Source organism: Squalius cephalus, assembly GCF_949319135.1.
Source record: "Squalius cephalus genome assembly, chromosome: 7".
In the NCBI taxonomy this organism is placed as follows: Eukaryota; Metazoa; Chordata; class Actinopteri; order Cypriniformes; family Leuciscidae; genus Squalius; species Squalius cephalus.
The window spans coordinates 34485480-34495545 of NC_137128.1; the positions used below are offsets into that span (position 1 = coordinate 34485480).

The 10066-nt window shown below is 36.0% G+C and overlaps 1 long non-coding RNA gene across 1 annotated transcript; it reads right to left on the minus strand.

Moving 5' to 3' along the window:
- Nucleotides 1-12: 12 nt before the first annotated feature.
- LOC307162341 lies at nucleotides 13-5828 on the minus strand. The gene is made up of 4 exons (XR_013821905.1): nucleotides 5329-5828; nucleotides 4652-4827; nucleotides 3744-3877; nucleotides 13-635 (listed from the first exon to the last, which is right to left on the minus strand). It is a non-coding gene; the product is annotated as an uncharacterized lncRNA (long non-coding RNA).
- Between the last annotated feature and the right edge of the window lie 4238 nt (nucleotides 5829-10066).

Consider the following 10066-nt stretch of genomic DNA (forward strand, 5'->3'; position numbering starts at 1 on the left):
AAGAAAATTGTTAATAGTTATTTATTTAAAAACATTTGGTGAACAGGAATGACAAAACAGGTACAACATAAAGGGATAATGGACATTGGACAACATGCCATTATACCATCCAAAGTCAACGCACATTATATGTTTGTAATGCAGCCACAACGCCCAGCGGAGTGTGTTAACTTTGGATAGTCAAATGGCGGTAAGTCTATTATCACGCTTATTCTACTGTTGCTAAATTTACTTTACAATTGAAGAAGATTTTACAAAACGAGGCTATTTCATTACAAGTTTTGTAAAGTTACAGAGCAAACTGTTACTAGTTCATTCACTAGTTCCACATGACTGGTTGCTATGACGGAACAATAATGCAAATTGATACAATACGGTCAAAAAATTTAACTACTTTGAAGCCGTGCAAATAACTGATTATTACCACATTCTAAAGAGCAATAAATAACACTATATATATATAGTGCAATATGCACAGCAATATTGAAATAAAATAAAACATTAAACAATAAAATATTTAACATTTGTATGAACATTTAAAACAGAAAGGAAAATAAACTTCCCCTGCCACTTGACAAAGGTCTATGACCTCTTGCATGCCCTGACCTTGGAGACCTAGAATCCAAGTTGGAGCCCTGAAATTAAAGAAGAAAACACATTAGATCAGCTAAACACTGATTTTCAAGTTTTACGGCTGTATGTTAATAGGGCTGGGCAAAAAAATTAGATTTTTCGATTAATCGTTTTTTAAAATGTGGTCGATTCAAAATCGATTCTTAGGGACCACGAATCGATTTTTTTCCATATTCAGGGCTCTAATTTCTGCGTGGTATTTTGCGCATTTTAATCATTCCCGTTGGTCTCCCACTTATAATGCGGTAAATTCCTGCAACATTGATTCACTTTAGCCTGTAGGTTGAGTATATTAATCCACAGATTCTAAAATTTTATGTATGTTTAATCTTAAACATAAAATAACCTGATCATGTTTGATCAAGGCAAGCGACTGTTCTGACTTGCATAACAATCCTGTCTATTCATTTGAAATATAGAGTTGGGTTCTGTTTTAATGTACCCAAGTGTACCTAAAATAAAAAGAGTTTAATATACAGGTTTGTGGCTCTTAATTTCTTTTTATTAATTTAAAATCGAGAATCGAAAGCTTGCGAATGGAAATCGAATTGGAACATATGAATCGTTAAGGTTTTAATGGTATTACTACTCTTACCGATACTGCTTATCGATCCGGTACTTTAACGGTATTCTTGTCGGTACTTTTTGATACATATATATATATATATATATATATATATATATATATAAAGATAAACAATTAAAAAAGATACACACTATATAGGTCTACACAGTGCTTTAATTTCAGGAAGGTCTACTAATGTTCAGGTAGGCTATGGTCTAAACAGAATTCTATTAAAGTAATCAAATGTAAAATAACGCTGCATAGTTTATCATAGATAGATTAATGCTTATTAAAGATGAAGTTGTTCATTCAAGAGCTGTGAGTGATTTCGTCTTTGCCTTTTGTTGTTAATTCGCAGTAATGGCTCAATCGTCAGCATGTTTATTAGACACTGCCTCTTTAAGACCGAGTGCAGATCTAATAGGCGACTGATGCACTATATTTTCTCCCAACTATTTCCATAACTACGTCCATTTTAGACATATTTTTGTGTACATTTGATCGTTAAGACGCACGCGCACATGAAACCGAAAGTATAATTTGCTCATCTCGTTGCGGTGTGCTTCGGAGCAATGTTGTTTTCGTCAACGATGACGATAACGAAATGATTTCGTTGACGCACCTTTTTTTATGACGATAACGCGACGATGACTAGCTAAAAATGGCTCTAAGGTGACTAAAACATGACGAGACGTTTTCGAGTTTTCGTTGACGAGACGAGACGGAACGAAAATGATTATAAGTCTGACGTTCACAATTTATGTAATTTCTGCCTATTTTGTGTGAAATCTGTCTGTTTTGAGCTAAAAAAGTATCAGCAATGCTGCCGTTGCCGCTTCCTATCCTTGTTTTGGGTACGCCCACCACCTGGCTGCCGCCATGCCGCGCACCAGATTCCACACAACAACAACACACCTGCGGCTGCGGCTAGTCACTCGCCACACATCTTCGATATGAGGCGCCGTACTGGACAAAAGCGAAACGAACTGCGCGAGCGAGCGACAGAGCGCGAGAGAGACCAAAAGTGCGCGAGAGAGACCGAGTGTGTCTGCGCACGAGAGAGACCGAGTGTGTCTGCGCACGAGAGAGACCGAGTGTACGCGAGAGAGACCGAGTGTGTCTGCGCACGAGAGAGACCGAGTGTGTCCGAGCATTAGTTTAGTAGGCTAATTGGTACAAAGTAATATATAATTATTATAACTTAGATTATAACTAATTATAACATAAATTATTTAACTAATTATATAATAAAGCCACAATTGCCAAGAATGTTTTTATTCCTGGCTTTTTTGGAGTAAAACAGTGATTCCACTGTTACCACTTTATCTGTGTGTAATGTTGTAGTAGCTAAAAGTTTTTTGCTGTTTAAACTGTAAACCATTCCTTTATTACTGGTGAAAATAGCCAATGTGCTGAAATTTTAGAAGAGCATCAATTCATGGAAAAAAATATAACTTGAAATATGGGGATAAAAGGTTTCTGCCCAATGCAACAATGAAGTACAGCTTGGCAGCACTGCATCTCCATCAATGAGAAAGTCTAGTTTATTATGCAAAGGTTTTAAAGGTTAACTGTTGTTTTATGAATTGCAACACTTGCTGCAACCGGTCAAACCTAAGCCCATTTCCAATACTTTGTAACCTAAATTAATTTAAGTTACGTTTGAGTTTTAGGGAAAAATGAGAGCGTAGCCTACTGCTGCGAAGGGAATGCAGCTATAGTTTTTAATGGTTTTACCTCAAATATATTATTATTATAATCTTTGGAAGCCAAAATCTAAAATAAAATCAGACTAATCACAAATCTGAAGTGTAACCAGGCTATGTTTGAATGTTTAGTTCTGTCCTCCGTCGTCACTCATTAGGGCTGTCGAAATGTTTTAATATTATGGTATATATAAATGGCTGGCGAGATAAAACGTCTTTATAGCAATAATAACATTACGTGTATTTTTCCAAGTACCGAGAGCAGAACCGATAACGTCCGAGCTTATCGATACAGCGGTCTTTCAAAATTCAGCCCCGGGGCCCGTTTAATACCGGCTTTCGGTACCCATCCCTACCCAGCCCTATATGTTAATGGAATATATTTTTATGAATGAAGGTGTGTATCACTGATATTAGTAATATAGCTACTGATGTCTCGATGAAAATGTTTAAGAATCAATATCAGTTTTGTAAAAATGAGAATCGATTAAAATCAAAAAATCTATATTTTTTTACCCAGTCCTAATAAATAAGGTAACAGTTTATGTTTTACTTGCATATATGATTTAGTCAATCAAGAGCAATCAACAAGTCTGATAAGCTACATTATGTCTTGTTTGACTGTCTTTGCCATTTACATCTGTCTGAGGTAATGTGTTATGTAATCTTGTTAAAATGGATTTCATAAAATTGGTATCGAAAAAAGTATCATTAGGAACCGGTATCAAAACTGAGGTATCGAAAATGGCACCGGATCGAAAGATTTTGAACAATATCCAGCCCTATCGATACCGGTAATTATATTATAATTATTATTAAAGCTATTATCAGAACCTCACCTGTATCTAGTCAGTTAGCAAATACATGGAGGTTCATATATGAAGTCTTCCGCTTCACCACTCTCCCAGTCGTCTTGCTCATCTGCTCCTTGGCAGTGCACTTGTTGGAGTCAGGATTAATCCTGACTAAAAACCTATGAACATAAGTATAGGAGTTAGGGGATGGGACAATATGTACACATTAATGAATAACTGTAAGTGCAGTGAGCAATGTAGAATCATACATAAAGGACAGCTGACAGAGGCATTTCACATCTCAACAGGAGTTAGTCAAGGCTGTCTACTTTCTCGATTACCATTCCTCTTCGAAGGTCGACTAGATCATGCGGCCGACTAGATCATGCGGCAAGCCACTGACAACAGGCGCAATGGGATCCAATGGACCCCATTTACACAACTGGACGACAATATTCTCTGACTTAAGTATCCACACCCGATGGTCAAATTACAATTATTCTGCGTTGTTATGCGTGATAATAAATGGATGATCGTAACCTTCAACAGCAGATTCGGCGACGGTTGATGCGCGCATCTTTAATGGTAACATAATACACTGATTAATGAGCGCTGATTTTAAATTAACATTTCTTTAAAACAAAATTTATATGATAGACTTTCCTTTTCTTAATGGCATAAACAAGCTTTACTCCCAACTGTAATGTCACTGTTTGAACAGGCAAGCACACACATCACTTTTGAAGAAAAAATTAAAATTGAGAATGCAGTGCATCGCGATGCATTGTGATATCGAATTGAACTGAATCGATGACATAATCATAATCGAACCGAACCGTGAGACCAGTGTCGGTTCACACCCCTAATTTTAAAGGGAGAAGATGATTTTGAACAGCTTTTCAATTGTGAATTTGCTTTTACACTGCAATAAAACTATTTAAGATAAAAAATACCTCTGAACAAACTCCAGTGTTGTGCTGGCTTCCACCTGATACTCTAGGTTGAATACATAGTAACAGGCGAAGAGAGCGGCCAAGGCAGTGGTGAAGTCCGCCATGTGAGCAGGTGGGATTACGACCCTCCCCTCGATCGACAGCATCCATTTTTTTTGCAGTCAGGATTGTCTCTCCTTAGTAAAGACAATAGTCATCACAAAAATTATATTTCATATCAATACATTCTATAAACCTTTGTGTTGTCATTATCATCGTGAAAGGTTGTCTCAAAAGTGTGATCTAGTTCACTGTCTGATGACATGAAGGCACAGGTGATGTTAGTACTAGTACTGGTAACGTTAGAACTTTGGCTAATACGTGGAGAACTAGATATACGTATTTCCGATTCAAGTGCGAGGCAAAGGTTGAACGGACACGGAAATGTTTTAAACAATTAATATAAGGGCATGACACTTTTGTGCCATCTTTAATATGCCAATGAAGATGTTCATGTAAGCTTGGAAAATTTGCTGACACATAACGTTAGTTACAACCTGCAACAGAGCAAGCCAAATCAACTCCATCAATTTTCCTTTTAAGTCCTGGTTTAACGTTAGCTTTAAGGGTGTGGTACTGAATGATTTTTTTTTTTTTACTTAACTTTTACTCCTAGTAGTGATGGTAAATGTACTTACTAATGTTCTGGAAGTCCCGATAAGCAGTTGGTGAAGGATCCGCGATTCCAAGATGGAAACTCCGGTAGAGGCCACGGGTGGGAAAAATACATTAACGTTAAAGGCTGTGAAAACGTCTCCGTCGGAGCTCTCACGGAAACGTTTTCGCTGAATTCCTCTCAGGCAAAAAATGAAAGATATCAACACAAAGACGAAAACAAAATAAATAGCAGCTACAACCACAAGACAAAGCCGTGTATAAAGAAACGTAAATTTAAATAATAGTCTGTTATTAACGGCTGTGAAAACGTCTCCGTCGGAGCTCTTACTGAAACGTTTTCGCTGAATTCCTCTCAGGCAAAAAGTGAAAGAAATCAACACAAAGACGAAAACAAAATAAATACAACCACAAGACAAAGCCGTGTGTAAAGAAACGTAAAATTTGAGAATTAATGGAGCTTTTCTGTCACTGACGACGAGTCATAAATTCAAGTGCTGCTTCTTTCGCGCTTTTTTCCAACAGATTCTAGAACTTTCTAGACTGGGTAAACCCCGCCCACTCTGCCGGCGCTTTGATTTCGCCCTATGATTTCGCCCTGCACCTCAGAAACAGCTCTGGAAACATGTACGTTTATCTCTCCTGCTTCTGAAGAAAAAATATATAACACTGATTTTTGTAAAATAAAAATCCCATGGTACGTATTTATGAGTTAACCAGACATCCCCAATTTTGGCAAGTAATGCACATGACATAGCCTACCCAAAATAAAAGTCATTCTGAATAGACACATAACCTTAGAAAGCTTGGGAGTTTTGGCTCAAGTTCAAAACTCAAAATTAATCATATGTTATTAATATTGAGATATATAAGCTCAAAAATAAAAACAACAAATATTAAGAATATATTTATTAAATGTATAAAAATATTAATATTTTAATATTAATATACATAATTATGTGAATATACTATTGCAACTTATAACCAATGGTCATGCTTCATTTCAAATCTGAGGATGACATCTCAAAAAATTATGTTTATGAAGCCTATATTGTTAGACCATGTAAGGGGAGACTTTGGAGAAGTTTAAGATAAGGCTTATCAAATATTTTATTGCCCTGTTAACACCCATTTACACACAAACACCCATTTACAGTCACAAAACAAACAAACAAAAAATATTATTGGAATCTTATGTGAATTCTTAAAAAAAAAAAATTGTATGGAATAGAAAGCTCCTGCAGCAGGTGCATCAGAGTACAAGTTACATGACACATTTTAATTTATTAATATTACACTTTTACTTAAAGCTCACCACCGAGTATTTATATCATATTCCGGTAATGAATTCTGAACAACAATAATATGGGGGCCGTCCATGTGAAAGGGGTACAGAGAAAGATATGATAAAAAAAAGGAAAATTACAGTAGTTTACTTTACTATTTACAGTACTATAGTGGCTAAATTGTGATTTTTTTACAGTAATGATTTGACTACTGTGATTTCAACTGTAATGCTTGGACTACTGTGATTTTTACGGTCTTACTGTATACTTTACAATATTCTACTGTAAAAATCTTATACAGTAATGTTACTGTGAAATCTACAGTATTTAACTGTAGATTTCACAGCCATTTTTTACAGTGTACGTTGCATGAGTGCCCACTACTGGTGGAACCTTTGCAATAGGCACTGTGGGGTTGATTTATTATATTTTTTTTCCCTTACGAAATTATTTAATGCAGCATTATATATGTATATAGGTGTGTTTGAGTTTAAATTTTTTAAAAATAATAATAATAAATATATCATAGAGTTGTTTGTGGTGGGGTTAATTAAACGCAATATGCGTTAACTGCACAATCGTGTTGCATTGTGGTATATGGAGCTGCCTGAAGAAGTAGACTCGGTCAAAATCGAGGGGGCGAGGGTCTGTGAATATAAACTTCCCTGTCCACTTCAGGAAATGGAACGCACTTCAAAATGGAGGCAGGGATTCCCCCGAGAGGAAGTGCTTAGGGAAGTTCGCAAGTGTGTCTAAAAGTGGACTGGAACGCAGCCCTGGTGTGAGTGAGTGGAGGCAGGGATCATTTAAATGAGTCAAGGGTGTAGTAACATTCAAGTTATTTTAAGGCATGAAGAATTTTTTTTCAAGGAAAATACATGCAAATATGTAATTTTGGTGATCAAAGATGAGTTTTAAGGGGGAAAATTATTGACTACAGGGGGACTTTAATTAACGAAAATGTTAAAGTTAACTAATAGCCCTGAATCTGATATGTAGATTTTTCTTTCTAATCTCTCTTAAATTGACTTTTGTTAGTGCAAACTCATTTACTGAGGTTTAAGTCAAATTAAATAACACTTTTGACTTAAGCGCTAAATAGTGCAAGAAGAGTCTAATATGGCATATTAATAAGCCTAATATGGCTCTGGTGTTAGGCTGTTTTGAAACTCACTCCTCATGTGTGATTCCACCTCCTTGTTATAAACATTTAACACATGCTGCAGTTAGTGTCAGCATTACACCAACTGCTGCCTTTTCAAAGTCCAAAAACTATGACATTTAAACAGTGGTGGACAGTAACAAAGTACATTTGAGTACTGTACTTAAGTACACTTTTTGAGTATCTGTACTTTACTTGAGTATTATCTTTTCTGGAAACTTTTTACTTTAACTTCACTACATTTGAAAGATAAATATCATACTTTTTACTCCACTACATTTCTGTCAAGGTCCTTGAGTAGAAAGTAGTAACGTCAGTCAGGGGATGATTTTGGTTTGGAAATGAAAGTCGGGTTGACGTCAAAACCCGACGTCAGATTTACATCAGAACCCGACGTCGGACAGACGTTGGATTTTGGTTGGAAATGAAAGTCGGGTTGACGTCAAAGCCAAAAAACTAAGCCAAGGGCACTATTTGAGGGAACAGCCATTTGGGTGTCCGAAACCATTGTAGACGTTATTGAGTGCACTTATTCAATCTCATATTCAATCCCACTACTGGAGCTGTGTTCTAGGAATAGGCTAAATGTGATATTGATATGAGGGTAGGGGCAGGCATAGATTCAGAGGCAACAATAATAAAACACTGCATTTTTACTTTTGATACTTAAGTACTTTTAAAAACGAGTACTTCTGTACTTTTACTTAAGTAAGAATCAGTCTTTACAACTTTTACTTATAACGGAGTAATATTTGACCAGTAGTATCTGTACTTTCTCTCAAGTAAGGAAGTTGTGTACTTTGTCCACCTCTGCATTTAAACCAGTCACCAAAAACCAATCAGCATCACGAAGAGCGAAATAACTTTTTCCAGCGAGTAAACCCACAAATGTCCTCAGTAGCCTACTGCAAATCACATCTGTATCTGAAAGACAATTTAATACTTTGCTGTGAATAAAATGTCTTAAATTGTAATACACCTTACGGGCTGCCAACTCTTCACGCAACTGACACTTTTCACACGCAGAGAAAAATCGCGAAGAAGAGGACACTGACACCGACAGACAAGACAGAGCAAGTTACTTTACATATGAAATAAATATGAACCTCTCAAATTCTGTCAATTTTATTACGAAATTCAAACAATAAATACCGTTTTGGCGCTTGTAAGTGACAGTTCAAGCGGCACGTGAACCGATCATCTCTAGCTACTCTTACTAGTAAATAAACACGCATGAACGATAGGTATGTTGAAAGATACAGTACAACTTACAGAAATGTAAATGCCTCATACATAATATCGATAAATCAGTGTTTTTCACCCGTGGAAATGGTCAATAAAACAGCTGGAGAATGTCACATAACGTTACATTTACCCCAGGAAAGTCATGACCATAGTTGACTAATGTTCTATAGAGAGGAGTATTTTGCACCAATGCTATATTTTCTAAAATGCCATAATCATTTGTTAACAAACAGGTAGGCTAGCCTATTCATTACTTCAATGTTTCTGCATTAAATTATTACATTGTTTAAATTAATACATTTTTAGCTAACTGTGACTTTGTATGTGTACATTTCTGAAATGTATGTACATTCTGAAATGTACAACAGACAGTTACCTCTGATAACAGATCACTCTAAATTGTAATATGGACTCATGCATTTTCTGTAAAGCTGCTTTGAAATGATGTGTATTGTGAAAAGCACTATACAAATAAACGTATATTGAATTGAAATCGTGAAATTTGTAAATTTGAAATCAAGCAATAATAAAAAAACAGTGGCCTACCAGTCATTGCACCATGTTGAAACATGCTGTCACTGACATGGAACTTAATAAAATTCTGTTTAGTTACCAAATGTTTTGACAATCACAATACACTTATTGTGATGCAAAAATTTTTTTTTTTTTTTTTACATCCCTCCCAAATCCCCAAGTCCCAAAGTTGGCAGCCCTGCCTTCTGATAATATTGTGGTTGTCGTGTAGCGACTATAAACGAACTGCCTCACGTCCAGTTTACAAAGATGCTGTAAGTGTTGGATACGATGTTGCCCACTGCTGCCCTCTAGTGGATTAACATTGCATTGTCTGTTTCAAAGCAATAAAAGGCATGTCTTCAGAGAAATACGAGTTATCAAAAGAAGGCAGTAGTCAGAGAAAAAAAAAAAACTCTTCTCTAATGATAATAAAAAAACTTTTAAATGGACATATAATGGACTTTTGTCATAACTTTAAAACATCCATAGACGAGTCAGTGTCAAACGAGTGCAAACACTATATTTTATTCTACTAGATTACTGAATTAGCAT